The following is a 20,250-nucleotide window of genomic DNA, read 5'->3' on the forward strand; positions in this document are numbered from 1 at the left end:
ATTTTGTTTTTCTTACCCAATTCTACCTATAACCCTAAATTAATAGACATTGGCTGAAAGCTAGCTGTAAGTGTACTGTAGACGTAATCTCATTTTTAGCCAAGTTGAATCAACTCATTTTGAAAGAGCAAATACCAAGTCATGTGCCCTCAGGGGTTGTTCAAAAATTCATTACAAGAAGCAGATTTTTGATGCCACATATGAGATCAAAGGGGAAGCCCTCTCCTGAAGTGCTCCCTGACCTTTAACTCATTGAATATGCACTTTAATAGGTAAATTAAAATTTTGTATATTACTTCTTCCATTAAATTTCAAACTAGAATAAAGTGAATATTTTTATGGTCTCTGATGATGTTCTAAGATCTGTGAATCTGATAGCTTTTTTTTTACTTCTTCAGTATCATTTTCTTAAAGTTAATTGCTATAGTTAACATAGGAATACTTTGGGTGTTAAAGTATATGATATTAAGAGGCTCAAATCTTTAACACTTCCCCTGGTCTGTTAACAACAACAAAAAATCCCTAGAGAACAGGGCAATCAAACACATTGTCACATGTCAATCTTAGGCTGTATACATATATCACATTAAAGTAAATGCCCCAACTGCTCCACTCTTTGCATTTACATATATACAGATAATACATACATTGATAAAGTCACATGCCCAGTGCAAACTTCTTGACAGGAGCCTAGGGGATAGAATAGGGCAAAATGTCATTGGATAGTATAGTTCACAGGATTTTGTAGTTTCTCTTGGTATATTTGAGATCACCAATAATGAGTTAGTCTGAACTTAGTGTACTGGAGCAATTTATTTGTTTGCAGTATGACCCAGGAAGAAAAAAAGTAAAACTCTACTTGCCCTGATGTCATTTTACTCACTCGTGTTAGTTCCTGATGTAAAAGGTTGAAAAAAAAATCAGCTGATGTGGAGTTCATAAGCTCAAGATAATTGTCTGTAAGAACCACTTGGGCCTATCTGTCCTGATATTTTTTTTACCTCACCCTAACCTCATTATCTGGCCTCCCAGCCTATAGCATATTTTAAACAATATTGAAAGAAAGAATCTGTGTATTTTATGTATATTATAATACAGTATCTGTTATGCATTTATTATACGAGAGCAGGCATTCAGTGTTTTGATTCTTTAACTTTTCCCACTTAAAGAGTAAAATGTGATTTTCAAATAAGTGCATTTTCTATTATTTTTGAGGATCAATTTTTAAGCAGTTGCTGTAGGAGGTATTTGTAGTTGTTCTTTCCCCTCTGCCAGTTTCCCCTCTGCCAGTCTGCTTTACATATTACATACAACAGTTGTTTGAGGATGTTTAATATCACCATAATGCTGATGACATAAGTGAAATGTAGAGAGGGTTGATATTTTTGGCCAAAAACTAGTCACTGGTGGAGGGGATATTTAAACCAAATCTGCATGAATCCATGTACTCTTCTCTTCCTCTACACCAGGCTGCCTTTGAACTTGGCATTTACTGACAAATTCAATTATGGAGCCTTTCGTCTACGGCAATACTATTCAATTCAAATGTAATTGTGGGCCACATGTGTAGTTTTGAAATGTCTAGTAGCTGAATTTTTTTTTAATGTGAAACAGGTAAAATTAATTTTAATAATAAATTTTATTTAACCCACTCTAAAATATTGTCATTTCAACATCTAATCAGTATTCAGGAATTGAGGTATTTTCATCATTTTCTTTTGCATACTAAATTTTCAAAACTCGGGGTTCTGTTTATACTTACTGCACATTTCAGTGTTTATACAGTATTATTGCTGTATTTCAGTTGCTCGGCAGCCACACCTGGCTCCAGGCTAACATATGGGACCGTGCAGGTCTAAGGTGTAAATATTTTGGGAAAACACTTGCTTCTCTAAGCTCCAGCTTCCATGTTGTGAATTAAGAGTATGGCACGCACCTCTCAAAGAATCTGCCTGCAGTGCTGGAGACCCAGGTTTGATCCCTGGGTCAGGAAGATCCCCTGGAGAAGGAAATGGCAACCCACTCCAGTATTTCTGCCTGGAGAATCCCATGGACAGAGGAGCCTGGTAGGCTACAGCCCATGGGGTCTCAAAGAGCTGGACACCACTAAGCGACTAACGCACACACGTGCATGCACCTCTCAGAGTCTTTGTTAGTATTAAATGAGGTAATACATTTTAAGGTATCCAGCGCAATACCTTGAACATAAAAATGCCAGCTGTTATTTAACTTTGTCTCCTTGTCTGCTTAAATGTTATTTTAAAGGAAATAAATTTGTGGCTGCATTTTGAAATTCATTACCTAGTATAGACCAGTAAAGTGTTAGTCACTCAGTTATGTCTGACTCTGCGTCCCCATAGATTGGAGCCCCCAAGGCTCCTCTATCCATGGGATCCCCAGACAAGAATACTGGAGTGGGGAGCTATTCCCTTCTCCAGGGGAATCAACCTGACCCAGGGATTGAACCCGGGTCTCCTGCCATTGCAGACAGATTCTCAGGGAATCAGGGAAGCCCAAGATGATACTAAAAAAGTGATAGTGATGAAAACAATCCTTGGAAAAATTTTGTTGGTATTCTTTTAAAATATTTTCGCTTATTAAGGATCTTGCAGGAAAAGGCCACAGAATGAACATGTAACTTTTACTGTACCATCTATTCGTGGGCAATAGTGAAATGGAACGTGTCGCTGGATTGTTCTTGTATTGAGTGTTGCTTCTAGAAAATATAAAAGTGTCTCTCAGTTCAGTTTAGTTGCTCAGTTGTGTCCAACTCTTTGCAACCCCATGGACTGGAGCACACCAGGCCTCCCTGTCCATCACCTGGAGGCTGCTCAAACTCATATCCATTGCGTCAGTGATGCCATCCAACCATCTCATCCTCTGTTGCCCCCTTTTCCTCTTGAGTTCATTCTTTCCCAGCATTAGGGTCTCTTCTAATGAGTCAGTTCTTTGCATCAAATGGCCAAAGTATTGGAGTTTCAGCTTCAGCATCAGTCCTTCCAATGAATATTCAGGACTGACTTCCTTTAGGATGGACTGGTTGGATCTCCTTGCAGTCCAAGGGACTCAAAAGAGTCTTCTCCAACACCACAGTTCAAAAGCATCAATTCTTCAGTGCTCCGCTTTCTTTATAGTCCAACTCTCACATCCATACATGACTACTGGAAAAAGAGTAGTCATAGGTTCATGGATATTCATACACAGATTTCCCATGCCCCATCTGAAAGGAGAGCATTCCTATGAAACCTTTCCTAAGCCACAATGGCATAAAGCAAAGAAGTGGTTACCTTAGGACACATCGTGCTTACAGATACACACAGAAAAATCTAGGTAAAGCTCAGATGTGCGTGGCAGCTTGATGCTGAGATGCTGAGTGGTTCCTGGGGAGAGAGCTTGGGGGTGCCTCTCTCCTTGATAGGGTAGTGCTACTTCTTAGCTGCTCACATCAAACCAAATGCTGAACGCCATTTTCATTTTTCACTTTTAAAAGCAAAAGTCACCTGATTTCTTTTGGTTATCAAAAACAGGTACTAACAGAGGTCTTTTATAAACGCGAAGTGGCATAAAGCAACTTTGGAAAAGCACAGGACATTTGGAAAGTGCATACGCAAGTTCCTATCCAAGCCTAGCGGGCCGACTAAATGATGGTTTTTATAAATTCCCGTGCTTTCTTTTTTTGAAATTGACTTTGGATGAGATCAAACACATAGGGAAGAGTGGCGGGGATAGAGAATATATTTCAGTTGAAATAAAACTCGAATTCTTTCTAATGTCATGGGTGCTTGTCCCATTCCTCCCAGGGTAAGCTGTGGTCCTGACTTGAACTATCTTGGAACATGCTCTCCAAGGCTTGTCTTAAGATAAAGCTGAGAAATCCTCCCCATGACCAGACTCAGCATGCTCTCGTCCTTCCTGGCCTTTCCAGCTTCACCTCTGGCAACCTTGTTCGCCCCTTGCATTTGAGTACCCAGACATCCTTTTAGTTCCTCAAAATTGCCTGTCTTCTGGACATTCCTTCTACATGTAGAAATCACCTGCCTTTTGCAGTTAAATCCTCCTCTTGGTGGTTTTAGTTTTTTAGTTGTGGAGTCATATCCGACTCTTTGCAACCCTATGGACTGTAGCCTGCCAGGCCCCGCTGTTCGTGGGATTTCCCAGGCAAAAATACTGGAGTGGGTTGCCATTTCGTTCTCCATGAGATCTTCCCGACCCAGGGATTGAATCTGCATCTCCTAGTGACTCAGACAGTAAAGAATCTGCCTGCAATGCAGGAAACCCAGGTTACATCCCTGGGTTAGGAAGATCCCCTGGAGGAGCAAATGGCTACCCACTCCAATATTCTTGCCTGGAGAATTCCAAAGACAGAGGAACCTTGCAGGCTACAGTCTGTGGGGTAGCAAAGAGTCGGATATGATTGAGTGACTAACACACACATAAAAGCTTTCCTCCTCAGGGAAGCCTTGCTCATCTTCCCAAATTGAATTTCCTCCTTCCCATCTTCCCACACTATACTGACTTCATGCCTCACCCCTTCCCTCAACCACACATATTTCAGACATCAGTGGTACCCTGTGCTTCCCCTCTTCTGGTAGTGCTCATCAAAGTTTAAATATTTGGGTGATACTTAAGTACAATCAGTCTTTCTTATTAAACTCTAATGCCATGTGGCTAGCACAGCTCCTGGCACTTAGGAAACAATCAAGAAAAATATGTTGAAAAAACTTTAGTGTTCAAAGAAAGAATTACTTTAGTGGCCTCAGTTTCCCCAAGCATTTGAATTTTACAGAGAGAGGAGGTGATTCTTTAAAGTCCATTTTGTAGCTGGAATAGACAGTCTCCCTTCAACTCTAAGAGAATACTTCTATCTGCTTAGGGCAACCAGAAAAGAGGTAGTTTAATAAGAACCTTAACGAATTAGGAACGTGACGTCGTCCAGATGGAGAACACGGCATGGGAAATGCATAGGGGGTTTTGTTTAGGTCCTTAGTCGTGTCCCAGTCTTTGCGACCCCATGGACTGCAGCATGCCAGGCTTCCCTGTCCTTCCACATCTCCCATAGTTTGCTCAAACTTATGTCCGTTGAATCGGCAGTGCCGTCCAACCATCCCATCTTCTGTCATCCCCTTCTCCTGCCTTCAGTCTTTCCCAGCATCAAGGTCTTTTCCAATGACTCAGCTCTTTGCATCACATGGCCAAAGTATTGGAGTTTCAGCTTCAACATCAGTCCTTCCAATGAATATTCAGGACTGATTTCCTTTAGGATTGGCTGATTTGATATCCTTGCAGTCCAAGGGACTCTCAAGAGTCTTCTCCAGCACCACAGTTCGAAAGCATCAATTTTTAGGCGCTCAACCTTCTTTATAGTCCAGCTCTCACATCCATACAGGTCTCTCACATCCAAACCATAGCTTTGACTAGATGGACCTTTGTTGATAAAGTAATATCTCTGCTTTTTAATATGCCGTCTAGGTTTGTCATAGGTTTCCTTCCAAGGAACAAGCATGTTTTGATTTCATGGCTGTAGTCACAGTCCACAGTGATTTCGGAGCCCAAGAAAATAAAGGTTGTTTCTGTTTCCATTTTTCCCCATCTATTTGCCATCAAGTGATGGGACCAGATGCCATGATCTTAGTTTTTCGAATGTTGAGTTTTAAGACATCTTTTCACTCTCCTCTTTCACCTTCATCAAGAGGCATTTTAGTTGCTCTTTGTTGACTGTTAAGTAGACCAGATTAGCTAAACCAGGAATTTATATAAAGTGTGAGAGGAGGTAAGGCTAAATATTAATATGCAAAGCTGAATTACAGAAGGTTAAAGACTTTCGGACTTGATCTTGTAGTCAAGGAGCATGATCAAGATTCTTGCTGAAATGGTAATATGGTGATGATATGATAGATTCTGGCTTAGTGATAATAGACCAGAGTCAGAAGGAAGAGTTGTAAGATTTTGTCAGAATCTCATATAAAGATTCTGAGTTAGCACAGTGTCTGTCGGAACAGAAAGGAAAGAATGGATGCAAACAATGTGAATTAATCAAACTTAGGGGGAGAGACTAGGGAAAGGTCAAAAGTAACCTTCACATTCTGAACATGAGCGAATAGGATTAGGGAGGAATAGCTGCGGGAGATGTTTTCACCTTTGGAGATGGTGATCATCCAGATAGATGCACCTAATAAGCAATTAGGATATTGGAATAAAGCCAGAAAGGTCAGTTTATGTATGAATAAATACAGAGACTCGAGATCATCATAATTCAGACTTGGAGAGTAGACAAGACCTTCTGGATAGAGTATAGCGAGACAGAAGTGGGTGGCCAATAATAGAAAATAAAATGTACATGGCCAAGGATAGAACTTGAGAATTGCAAGTTACCTAGGGGAGACTTAATATGTACTACCCAAGTGAGTGAGTGACTTTTTTTTTTTTACTATTCTTATTTATATTTCTCTATCATTTGAGAGATCACTTTTAAGTGACCAGCTGGTTGTTTGCCCTTTTTCTTTTCACAGCAAGTTGCCAAAAAGCCTGCTCTAGGGTAGAGATGGATTGCCAATTGCTAAAGCATAGATCTTGACCCGAAGTAATTTGGCGCATAGAGCTAAAACCAGGAAATATATCCAGTGCTGTTTGTCCCAATAAATGATTTCTGGAGTCTGCCACCAACTCCTTCTTCCCCAAACACTACCTTGCCTGGTTTGATCCCTCCGAAAACTAAAATTGTAATTGAGAGCTCCTCCAAGGTACAGAGCCTAATAGATATGAGTCATCTTTTTACAGCCCAGAGTTTTTTTTTTTTCCCCCCTGAAACGGGAACTTGGTTTGACTACAATGTAAAATTAGAGTAAAGTACGGTAGAGTCGGGTTCTTTTTACCATCCCAGGATTAGAATTTTTTGAGTTCACTGTGTAGATGATGGGTCCCTCCAGCCCAGCTTTCTGGGAATACCTCTGTCTAGTTAGCACGATAAGGGAAAAAGTAGTTTGCTATGAATCTTAAAGAATCAGCAGCCTGTGACTTGCAAATCTTAATCTAGTTAAGGTTTTGTAATCATTTTTGTATCAATAAAATCTCTAATCAGGGGAATCATTACAGTTTCTTTTTAAAGGTAAAGAGGGCAAAAATGAATTTAGCCAGCCATCCATGCCACTGCACACCGATGAAAGATAGAAGCCCTCCCCAAATGGATAAATCCTCTGGCAAATGGAACAGATGGATGATTCGAAAGGCAATCTGACTGGCCATTGAAATGAGAAGTCTTCAGGCAGGCAGAGGACACTGACCTTCTAACTCTCCTTTAGGAAAAAGCCAATAATTGATAAATGTTAAGGAGTAGGAACTAGTAAAATATGTCTGGATGACAAAACCAACAGGAAAAGCCAAGACAGCTGGGATCTTTTAAGTTTCCCAGTAACACTACCCTTGAGTGGTCTAATTGTATGACATCTTTTCAGAAATTATACATGGCACATTAAGGTACATACATTAGATATTCATACATATTTCTAAGCAGTGATCTTTACATAACACCAGGCATACCACGCTTCAGGAGGTTTTTTTCCCAAGGATAACTTTTCCTTTCTATGGTTTCTCTCTCAGTCACCGTCTCTGGAACCTGAACCCCTGGGGAAAGAAGGGTGGCTCCCATTCCAGGCTTTCCTCTGGCCCTGTTGGGGCTTCCCCCTTTCTCTCCATCTGTTCTTACCTACTGTTTCCTCATGTCCTTATGTTTTTCTGGCCTATAGTATAAAATGTACCCCACATTTGTGGGGAAAAAGATTTGAGTTTGAATATGAGTAGACTTTAACCCAGGATAAAATGGAGACGGAATAATTGCAGAAGTAAAAATGAAGAGAGTGGATTTCTCTAGGAAATGTCTTATGAAATATTAATGGTGTACAGAAATCTACCATGTAGACATTTGCCTTTTTATTTGTAACTTGGACAGTTGTGAAAGTGAAAGTCGCTCAGTTGCGTCCGACTCTTTGCAACCCCATGGCCTGTACAGTCCATGGGATTCTCCAGGCCAGAATACTGGAGTGGGGAGCCTTTCCCTTCTCCAGGGGATCTTCCCAACCCAGGGATCAAACCCAGGTCTTCTGCATTGCAGGAGGATTTTTTTTTTTTTTTTACCAGCTAAGTCACAAGGGAAGCCCAAGAAAACTGGAGTGGGTAGCCTATCCCTTCTCCAGCGGATCTTCCCTACCTAGGAATCGAACCAGGGTCTCCTGCATTGCAGGCCAATTCTTTACCAACTGAGCTATCAGGGAAGCCCTTTGACCGCTGTGGTTCATTAAATTAAAAGTCATTCTCTGCCTGACAGAAAAATTTCTTAAACACACTTTTATGGTTTATCAGATCTAGCATTTTAGTACAATGATATCAATAATGACAATGCTGTGATTTTAGACATCTGCATTTCAGTAAAGTATATAAGTAAAATATATTGATAAGATTTAAGGTTATCAAAATATATTAAAACATATTTTGATAACCTTAAAGATTAAACCTTCTAAGATTTTGACATGGTGTATACTATTGAATGGGCTTTCCTGGTGGTTCAGATGGTAAAAAGAATCTGCCCGCAATGCAGGACACCTGGCTCCAGTCCCTGGGTTGGGAAGATCCCCTGGAGGAGGGCATGGCAACTCCAATATTCTTGCCTAGAGAATTCTGTGGACAGAGGAGCCTGGTGCACTACAGCCCATGGGGTGGCAAAGAGTCAGATATGATTGAGCAACTCACACACACACAGAGTACTAAATACTGTTTAAATTATACTTCTAAAAGATTGAAACCTCTTTGGAAATGTCTGACCTAATATTTCAGCTACTTCACCTTTTATTCTTGTAGGAAAAACTCTAATAAAAAACAGACACCTATATTAGCCTGATTTTTAATAAATTTCAGTTTAAATTAAAGGTCACCGCTATGAAATAAGTTTTTTTTTTTTCCAGCATGTGAGTCAGAATAAGGTTATTGGTTATCTGAATCAAATGTCAGCAGCATATTATATTGAAGACATGGTTTGGGAGATCTAGTAACAGAACAGCATTGGGATTCTTTGCAGTTTGATGTATTTCATTACTTAATGTTGGAAATGAACTTATCATACAGTGCTGAACTCTATCTGAATAAGCTATTTAAAACAGATTGCAGCATGTGAATAAAGTATACTTGTAAATTACACATTTAAATCAAAATGCTGAAATGTATTCGCTGGTCACATTGGATGGATTGTTGGTTTTGTTTTGTTTTTTGTTTTGGAAACAAATCAGATTGGTATTTTATGGGGAAGTATGCTGATTAATGATTTTGTGGGTTTTTAAAGTTTATTCTTATTGAGATAATTGACATATACATTGTAATAGTTGTAGGCTTTTTTTCACTCAGTAAAATTACCCAGGACAAAAACATTCTAAAGCTTTAACTTAAAATATTTAGAAGTTATTTCTCATAAAATATAGTGATTTGATACACATATATACTACAAAACAATCACCACAGTAAGTTTAGTTAACATCTGTCACCACACATAGGTAGAATTTGTGTGTGTGTGCTGACAACTTTCATGGTTTACTCCCTTCAGTTCAGTTCAGTCTCTCAGTCGTGTCCGACTCTTTGCGACCCCATGAATCGCAGCACGCCAGGCCTCCCTGTCCATCACCAACTCCTGGAGTTCACTCAGACTCACGTCCATCGAGTCCGTGATGCCATCCAGCCATCTCATCCTCTGTCGTCCCCTTCTCCTCCTGCCCCCAATCCCTCCCAGCATCAGAGTCTTTTCCAATGAGTCAACTCTTCGCACGAGGTGGCCAAAGTACTGGAATTTCAGCTTTAGCATCATTCCTTCCAAAGAAATCCCAGGGCTGATCTCCTTCAGAATGGACTGGTTGGATCTCCTTGCAGTCCAAGGGACTCCCAAGAGTCTTCTCCAACACCACAGTTCAAAAGCATCAATTCTTCGGCGCTCAGCCTTCTTCACAGTCCAACTCTCACATCCATACATGACCACAGGAAAAACCATAGCCTTGACTAGATGGACCTTAGTCGGTAAAGTAATGTCTCTGCTTCTTAATATGCTATCTAGGTTGGTCATAACTTTTCTTCCAAGGAGTAAGCGTCTTTTAATTTCATGGCTGCAGTCAGCATCTGCAGTGATTTTGGAGCCCAAAACATAAAGTCTGACCCTGTTTCCACTGTTTCCCCATCTATTTGCCATGAAGTGATGGGACCAGATGCCATGATCTTCATTTTCTGAATGTTGAGCTTTAAGCCAACTTTTTCACTTTCCACTTTCACTTTCATCAAGAGGCTTTTTAGTTCCTCTTCACTCTCTGCCATAAGGGTGGTGTCATCTGCATATCTGAGGTTATTGATGTTTCTCCCAGAAATCTTGATTCCAGCTTGTGCTTCTTCCAGCCCAGTGTTTCTCATGATGTACTCTGCATATAAGTTAAATAAGCAGGGTGACAGTATGCAGCCTTGATGTACTCCTTTTCCTATTTGGAACCAGTCTGTTGTTCCATGTCCAGTTATAACTCTTGCTTCCTGACCTGCATTTAGGTTTCTCGCAGCTCTCAAATATCCAATACAGTATTATTACCATGCTGTACCTTACCTCCCCAGGGCTTACTTATTAGTTATTTTATAACTGGTAGCGTATACCTTTTTTTTTTTTAACCAGCTTCGCCCATTAACCACCCTCCCTCTGTTCTCTGTATCTTTGAGTTCAGTTTTGTGGTTTATTTGTTTCTTTTAAGATTCTCTATGTAAGTGAAATTATACAATATCTGTCTTTTTCTGCCTGACTTATTTCACTTTGCAGAATACCCTTAAGTTCTATCCCATATTGTCTCAAATGGCAGGATTTCCTTTTTTTCTTTTCTCTTATGGTTTAGTAATGTTCTGTTTTGCGTATATGCCGTATTTCGTTTATCAGCCTGTCCATCAGTGGATGCTTAGGCTGTCCCACGTCTTGGCTCTTGTAAATAATGTGGCAGTGAACTTGAGGGCACATGTATCTCTTCGAAATAGTGATTTTGTTTTCTTCAGATGTAAATGTCCAAATGTGGCATCGCTAGATCGTATGATAGTTCTCTCTTAAATTTTTTGAGGAGCTTCCATACTGTTCTCCATGGTGGCTGTGCCAGTTTACATCCCTGCCCACTGTGCACAGAGGTTCTGTCTTCTCCACATTCTCAACAACACTTGTTTTTGTGTTCTGGGGGATAGTCACTCTAACAGGTGATCATCTCATTGTGACTTTGATACGTCCTTCCCTGATTAGCAGTGTTGAGCACCTTTACATGTACTTGTTGGTCATCTGTATGTCTCCTTCAGAAAAATGTCTGTTCAGATGCTCTTCCCATTTTTTAATTGGATTTTTTTTTTCTATTGAGTTGTATGAGTCCCGCTTATATTTTGAGTATTAACCCCTTATAAGGTATATGATCTGTAAATGTTCTCTTCCATTCTGTAGATTGCCTTTTCGTTTGGTTGATGGTTTCCTTTGCTGTGCAGAAGCTTTTTAGTTTGATGTAGTCCCACTCTTTTTTATTTGTTTTGTTGGCTTCACTTTTTATGTCAAATCCAAAACCTTATTCCCAAGACCAGTGTCAAACAGCTTACCGCCCTATGTTTTCTTTTAGGAGTTTTATGGTTTTAGCTTTTGTGTTTAAATCCATTTTGAGTTGATTTTTGTTTGAGATGGAAGATAATACTCCAGTTCTATTCCCAAACATGCAGCTGTCCAATTTTTCCAGCACCAGTTCCTAAAGAAACTATTCGTTCCCATTGGATATTCTTGGCTGCTTTGTTGTGAAGTAGTTGATTGTATACGTACGGGCATTCTTTAGTCTGTTCCATTGATATATTAATATATGTCTGTTTTTATGTTGGTACCATACTGTTTTGATTTCCGTAGCTTTGTAATGTAGTTTTGGAATCAAGAAGTGTGATGGCCTCTGCTTGGTTCTTCTTTCTCAAGATTCCTTTGGCTATTTGAGGTCTTTTGTAATTCCATACAATTTTAGAATTGTTTATTATATTTATGTGGAAAATGCCATTGGAGTTTTGATAGAGATTGAATTGAATCTGTAGACTGCTTTGGGTAGTATGGACATTTTAACAATAATCTTCTAGGCCTTGAGTACAGAACGATCTTAGATTTTCCTTCATTTTCTCTCATCAATGTCTTATTTTTTAAAATTGTTATTATCTGTCAAAAAGAATATTTTTTAAGAAACTATCTACTTCTTTGTATTCAGTCAGCAGTGAGGGGCTTTTACATTTTCTTAAATCATGGCTCTCGGAAATACATTTTACAGTGCACGTACAGATATAAATACGTATAACTGAAACCAAAATTTCATGAAACAAGAGTTACACTTGCTGTGTTGCTATTATTATAGTTTCTGTATTATTCTTTTCTTACGTTGTCGTTTATAAGTGTTCCTCTTGATCCACTAAATTGATCTCATCACACACAATTTGAAAACTGCTATTGTGGAACATTTTTCTCTAAGAAAAATAAATGGAACTATCTCTTTCATAGTTTGAAACAACTTTTATCTTCTCTTCCCGCTTTTCCATTTTCCAGCAATGCTGTATAAATGCTCTAAAAGTGAAATAAATTTCCCAACTTGAGTTAGTAAATGCAGCCTCTGTTACGGAAAAAGAAATCATTTGGTCAAGGATCAAAAAGATACAGGAAGTGTATCTTTTGAGGAAGCATTTGTTACTGTTTGTTGGGCAGATTACAATTACAAGCTTTTGTTTGTAGTTTTGTTTGTCCTGATAAGGCAGGATAGCTCCCGCCCTGTGCAGTGTAGGACAGAGAACGGGATGTTGCAGTAGGATTTCAACCAGAATGCATGTTCATTACCACAACAGGTTGCTGGGGAGACTGATCTTTATAAGAGGCTTGCTGCATCTCTCCAAGATGATATTGATTCAGCTCTGCCTTTAAGACAGTAAAAATAGATGAAGATGACCATAATTATAGCTATCTTAAAATCACTTAGTAAAATTACCCCAGAGAAACATTATAAACCTTTACTTAAAACACTTAAGAGTTGTTTTTCATGCTTTTCTTGGAACAGCCCTTAAAAATTAATAATTCAAATGTGGAAATCCTACATCCTGTTAATAATTCAGTACATCTTAATATTTTCTTCTTACCAGATGTCTTTACATCTTTCTGCAAATGAAGCCTTAGAGTGTTTTTCTCGCATTTTGGGTAGAAATTTTTATTTTGTTCTTAATTCTAAATATATGTGTTCTTAGGTTTCCAATGAATATAACAAATATACTGTGTTTATTGTAGTTGTTAATTTTACTGAATTAAAAACTAATTCCGTTTTTAATTTTATTGTATGTAATGATCAGATTTTACCTATGAAGACCATAAGGGTTAATCTGGTTAAAGCTGAGCTTCAGTACTTACTGGTTATGTTATGAGGAGCGAGTTAGCATTCTCTGCATCTCAACTTCCTCATCTGGAATATAGCTATAATAAAATAACTGATGAGGTAATAAATGTAAACTTTCTTTGCTTTGATTCAGTTCCTCAGTCACATCTGACTCTTTGCGACCCCATGGACTGCAGCACGCCAGGCTTCCCTGTCCATCACCAACTCCCAGAGCTTGCTCAAACTCATGTCCATCGAGTCAGTGAGGCCATCTAACCATCTCATCCTCTGTCGTCCCCTTCTCCTCCCACCTTCAATCTTTCCCAGCGTCATGGTCTTTTCCATTGAGTCAGTTCTTCGCATCAGGTGGCCAGAGTATCAGAGCTTCAGCTTCACGATGAAGCGACTTAGCACACAGCACAGTCTAGAATTGCATTTCCATTTCGCCGCTGCTTTCTCCTCCATGCCTGGAGTGCTCATCCAGCGTGTGTTACAGACCTTACAGGCCTGCGTGCTTTGTGTGTTTGTCTTCCACAAGACTCTGTTGCCTATAAGTGGTGACAGTATGATTTTGGACTCACAAAGAATTGTGATTTGTGTGTGTGTGTGTGTGTGTCACTCAGTCGTGTCCAACTCTTTGCGACCCCATGGACTGTAGCCTACCAGGCTTCTCTGTCCATGGAATTCTCCAGGCAAGAATACTGGAGTGGGGTGCCATTTCCTTCTCCATTTTTTTTTTTAGTACTTGTATGTAAAATGTAAAAATACTTCATAGGAAATGATCAGACATATAGAAAGTATTTGTTAAATAACATTTCTTTTTTAAAAAGTTGAAAATCAATGATAATAGACCTTGTGTGAAAGCCAAAACTGTGCATGGGGTAGAAATAATTTTAATAGTGTTTATGGCTGGTTACATATAACTATATCTGTATATATGTGTGTGTATATATATATATATATATAGAGAGAGAGAGAGAGAGAGAGAAGGAGGGGGCAGTGAAGGGAAATATGTTGACAGAGCTTTTTAATAAATTGATTCTAGAAATCTTGTCTTTGCATAAAAGTCGTCACTGTCAACATCAAATACTATGGTTTAAAGCATTTTATTTGCATAACATTGCCCTGGGCGTTATGCAGAATAAGTACAAGATTCTATCTTCATCCATCTGGTGTGTCAACATGTACTGCAAATGAATATATGTTTGACAGTGTTGAGTTTATTATATATGGAGAGAGAGACAGAATACATTTTTTTTTTTTTTGGAACAGTTTTATTTCTAAGTTTTAAAGTATCATTCCACCAAACACATTGCTTTTACTAGACCACTTTTTCTAAGGAAGCTTTTGGGGGGTACAACTTTTTCCCCCCCTTCCTATTGTATTGAGCTGTAACTCACCCACAGCACTATATAAGTTTAAAGTGTACAGCATAATGATTTGACTCAGGTACATCGTGAAATGATCATCACAGGAGGTTCAGTGAACATTCGTCATCTCATACAGATGCAACATTAAAGAAATAGGAAAAAAAGATTTTTTTTTTTCCTTGCGATGAGACTTTTAGAATTTACTCTCCTAACAAGTTTCATTGATAACATACAACAGTGTTAATTATAGTTAATCCTGTTGTACATTATATCCTTAGAACTTATTTACTTAGAACTGGAAATCAGTGCATTTTGACTCCTTCCTCCAGTTCCTCCCCTGCCTCTGGGGAAGGGAGATCTGTTCTTTTCCTGTGAGTTTGTTTTCCTGTTTTTGCTTTTGAGGCGTAATTGGCCTACGATGCTCTGTGGGTTCCCGGTGCACAACACAGTGATTTGATATTTCTACACATTTGCAGAATGACCACCGTGATAAGCCCTGTTACCATCTGTCATCGTACAAAGAGCATACATTATTATTATGCTATTCCCCTGGACAGCTGTATACTATATATTTTCATACCTCTGAATCATATTTTGTAACTGGAAGTCTGTGCCTCTTAATCCCCCTCACCTATTTCTCTCACCTTTTCTAAAGATGCATTCTGACTCAAAAATTTCTCTGTAAGTCTAATGTCAACAATTGTGTATTTGCTTTATTTAGTACATCTTAATCCTCCCTGGAAATGAAATCTTAAAACTTGCTGTTTGTATTTGGTTGTTGAATGGTTTGAGCAGAATTGTTGTCTTAGAAAGCATTAAAAAAGCAAACTGATTTATGGATAATTGAGAGAAAATAGAGTAGGTTAGCTAGTACCCAGGGAAGATAGCTGGGAGAGAAGCTAAAGATAAAAGTTCACTTAAAAATAAAAGTTCATTATCAGGGATAGCTTAATATAGATTGAGAAACAAAGGATAAGCTTTATCATCATATCAGGTTTTTTTTTTTTTTGTCTTTGCATTTAGTAAAACTGAAATTTCCAAACATGATATATATAAAACTCTTTTTGTTCATCCTCTAAGTCGTGTCCGACCCTTCGAGACCCCATAAACTGTAGCCTGCCAGGATCCTCTGTCCATGGGATTTCCTGGGCAGCCGGCAAGAACACTGGAGTGGGTTTCCATTTCCTCCTCTGAAACTATACTGAGATATAATCTCCTCCTCACCCAGACAACCCACATGTACTCAGAATGTTTTCTCTTTTGCTTTGTGAGCCAAACGAACTTTGACCATCAGTCCTGTTGGTATAATGAGGGGCTAGATGCTCCCTGTTAAGACAGGTGCATACTACATGAACACTAACTAGAAAGTTAAGGTGATTTTTAAGTTTTATTTTAGAGGAGCTAGAGATGAGAAGGCGATGGCACCCCACTCCAGCACTCTTGCCTGGAAAATCCCATGGACAGAGGAGCCTGGTGGGCTACAGTCCATAGGGTCTTGAAGAGTTGGACATGACTGAGCGACTTCACTTTCACTTTTCACTCTCATGCATTGGAGAAGGAAATGGCAACCCACTCCAGTGTTCTTGCCTGGAGAATCCCAGAGATGGGGGAGCCTGGTGGGCTGCCGTCTATGGGGTTGCACAGAGTCGGACACGACTGAAGCGATTTAGCAGTAGCAGAGATGAGAAAATAACATCTCGATGATTTATCATTTATGTTTAATACTAATGACACAGAACTTGTTTCAGTGGCCTTACATTTAAGAGCTGTAATGCTTGCATGAACTCTACCTGTTCTTGCTCTCAAAAGGCCATTAACCAGTTTGGCATACTGCTGTCTTCAGAGGGGAAGGACGTAAACACTGTCGGGTGGTAGGTAGGACGCCTCCCAGAGCTACATCCACTTGAAAAGGCCACTCTTGATGTTTATTCCTCAGGGTATCCTGAGCACATCATCTGGTTTTACTAAATGAAATAGTTGGACATTTATGGAGGAAGGACTATTTGGGGAAGGCGAGTGGTTCTGTTGCTCCCATCAGCACATGCTGTTGAAATCACAAATCCTAAAGCTTTTGGAGGGGAAGGGGACAACAGAGGATGAGGTGCTTGGATGGCATCATTGACTCAATGGACATGAGTTTGAGTAAACTCCGGGAGTCGGTGATGGACAGGGAGGCCTGGCATGGTGTGGTCCACAGGGTTGCAAAGAGTTGGATATGACTAAGCGACTGAACTGAACTGAACTGAAAGCTTTTGTACGCCATACTGATTGACTTCTAACAACCCCATGAATATTTCCCTTTGAATGAGTACCACCACTTTCATCTGTTCCCTGTTCTCCAAAGGTGACCCAGTGCCTCTTTACCCGGGACAGTTCAGGTTTATGCCTGTTGCCTTGGCACATTTGTTTACGGTGTCCCTTTCCCTCTCAAAAGCGTCTCTTGGCAGTAAATTATATAGTCCCTCTAGACTCTTACCTTAAGTTCTCTGTTTTTAGAATCATGACAGTTGCAGCCCGGTTTTTCACATGTATTTTTGAAATACCCAGTCTGTATAAACAGTTTCTTTCTTTGACTTGACCACCATCCTTCTGTATGATATTTCTTAACTTGGGGCAGCAGATCCTCATGAACTGTAAATTCAGTTTAAAGAATGACATCTTCTTTACAAAACATCCTAGACTGAAAATGGCTGTGGATTGTTGGACACGACTCCCAGAAAGAGGTGGGATCTATCTCCCCTCCCCTTGACTCTCGGCTGGCCCGTAACTACTTTGACCAAGAAAGATGGTGGAAGTGATGCTAAGAAAGTTTGAGGCCTAGTCTCTACAAGGACTGTGCACCTTCCACCGTGGTCTTCTGGAGCCCTGAGCTGCCATGTGAGAAGTCCAGCTGCCCTGAAAAGGCCCTGAGACCGTGTGGAGAGAGAGAGGGAGCTGCCCATCCAACTGTGCCCACCAACGGGCCAGGCCTAGGGTGCAGCCAGTGTTGACTGTCCCCCCAGCCCAGCCCTAGCTGAGCACCACTGAATGGGCCCAGTCAGTACCACATGGAGCAGAAGAATCACCCAACTGAACGCTCCCCAAATTCCTGACTCACACCACCATGAAATACAGTAAAATGGTTATGTTAATCCATTAGTTTTGGGGTAGTTTTTTATACAGCAATAGTTATCAGTAAAACATTTTTAGATGAACATGTTGATATTTTATAAATTATTTTGATAAAAGTATCATTGATCCTTTGGATTTCTCTCTGTGAAGATCTTTAAAGAATATTGAGGATGAGTGGCAAGTGAATGGATGAATTTATTTTAGCTATTAAAAGGTAGCAAACTGATGCAGGCGCTCACCATTTGCCTTCACATTTTATCTGCCCTGTGTCATTTTACTGTTCCTAACTGCACATGACTAACCACACTTACAAGCTGGAATCAAGATTGCCGGAAGAGAGATCAATAACCTCAGATATGCAGATGACACCACCCTTTTGGCAGAAAGTGAAGAACAACTAAAGAGCCTCTTGATGAAAGTGAAAGAGGAGAGTGAAAAAGCTGGCTTAAAGCTCAACATTCAGAAAACGAAGATCATGGCATCCGGTCCCATCACATCATGGCAGATAGATGGGGAAACAGTGGAAACAGTGGCTGACTTTATTTTTCTGGGCTCCAAAATCACTGCAGATGGTGATTGCAGCAATGAAATTAAAAGACGCTTACTCCTTGGGAGGAAAGTTATGACCCACCTAGACAGCATATTAAAAAGCAGCGACATTACTATGCCAACAAAGGTCTGTCTAGTCAAGGCTATGGTTTTTCCAGTGGTCATGTATGAAGGTGAGAGTTGGACTATAAAGAAGGCTGAGCGCCAAAGAATTGATGCTTTTGAACTGTGGTGTTGGAGAAGACTCTTCAGAGTCCCTTGGACTGCAAGGAGATCCAACCGGTCCATCCTAAAGGAGATCAGTCCTGGGTGTTCATTGGAAGGAATGATGCTAAAGCTGAAACTCCAATACTTTGGCCACCTGATGTGAAGAGCTGACTCATTGGAAAAGACCCTGATGCTGGGAAAGATTGAGGGCAGGAGGAGAAGGCGACGGCAGAGGATGAGATGGTTGGATGGTATCACCGACTCAATGGACATGGGTTTGGGTGGACTCCAGGAGTTGGTGATGGACAGGGAGGCCTGGCATGCTGCGGCTCATGGGGTCGCAAAGAGTTGGACATGACTGAGCAACTGAACTGAAGATCATATTTAATTTTATTAGATTATAACATTAAAGTTTAGTTTCAGCAGAAAAATCTAAGTCTGCGTGTATATGTTTTGCAACTGCTTGTAATAATAATAGTCTTACTAGACCCTCCCCCTGTACTCTGCCCACAGTGTATACTGTTTATAAAAGTAGTTGACAAACACCATCTAATCCGTCTTAAGAATAAAAGCTTCTTCCATGTATTGATTTGGTGGTAGTCTGCTTCAATTTTGATATCTAGCACTTGGTACAAAGAAAGTATTTGTTGAATTATAAATAAATGTTCCTTTAGTTCATTGCATTATAGATTTTGACCATTTTTCTTCCAAATATCTGGAGAGCCTTTATGCTGCAAATCAGTTTTAAGCATTTTGGCATCTAATGGAAAGCATGATAAAAGATAAAGAAAAATAAAGCATTCTAGATAAAGTACTTCGAAAATGCTTTCTCAGCCTGGGGACCATGGATATGGCTTTCCTGGTGGCTCAATGGTGAAGAATCTCCCTGCCAGTGCATGAGACGCAGGTTCGACCCCTGGTCAGGAAGATCCTCTGGAGAAGGAAATGGCAACCCACTCCAGTACTCTGGCCTGGAGAAGTCCATGGACAGAGGAGCCTGGTGGGCAACAGTCCACGGGGTCGCAAAGAGTCGGACACGACTGAGCGACTGAAACAACAGCAGCAGCCATGGATATGTTTGCATTTTCACTAGGGGCTCCATGCGAAGGCTGTCATATTTGCAGATCATCACTTCATTAAGTCATTCTGTTTTGTAGGACTGTAAGTGTCCAGAATTGATTCCAGTACTGGAGAAATAGCTAAAAAGCATCCCTGGCCCTTGCTTTCCTGAGGTCCCAGATCTAACTTCAAAGATGGCACAGCTGGTTTACGGCAGAAACGAGACCTCAGTTCTCCTCATTCTCTTCAGTTCTGTTCCATTTTCTTTTTTATTATACCACATTATTCTGTAAGGCTTCAGAGCCATGGTTCAGCCTACGGCCATACCACCCGGAACATGCCCGATCTCGTCAGAGACATGGTTCATATCTAGTGACTTGACTCAGCAGTGTTTGAAGCAAGAAGATGAATAGAGTAAGGAAAGATACTTCTGTTTGGAGAAGATGGTAAACTGTCAGCTTTTGATATTAGAGGCAATTTGATAGTAGTAGCAGACTAATTTGATATTAATATCTATCCTGTTGTTCTCACGTTGTACCAATAAA

General features: G+C 40.0%; 1 protein-coding gene across 1 annotated transcript in view; it reads left to right on the top strand.

Annotated features, from left to right (window-relative positions):
- RAP2A (RAP2A, member of RAS oncogene family) overlaps nt 1-20,250 on the top strand; it is a 41,669-nt gene that overhangs the window by 1,681 nt on the left and 19,738 nt on the right. The gene's annotated exons all lie outside the window — the stretch shown is intronic.

The sequence above is a fragment of the Ovis aries genome, chromosome 10 (assembly GCF_016772045.2).
Source record: "Ovis aries strain OAR_USU_Benz2616 breed Rambouillet chromosome 10, ARS-UI_Ramb_v3.0, whole genome shotgun sequence".
In the NCBI taxonomy this organism is placed as follows: Eukaryota; Metazoa; Chordata; class Mammalia; order Artiodactyla; family Bovidae; genus Ovis; species Ovis aries.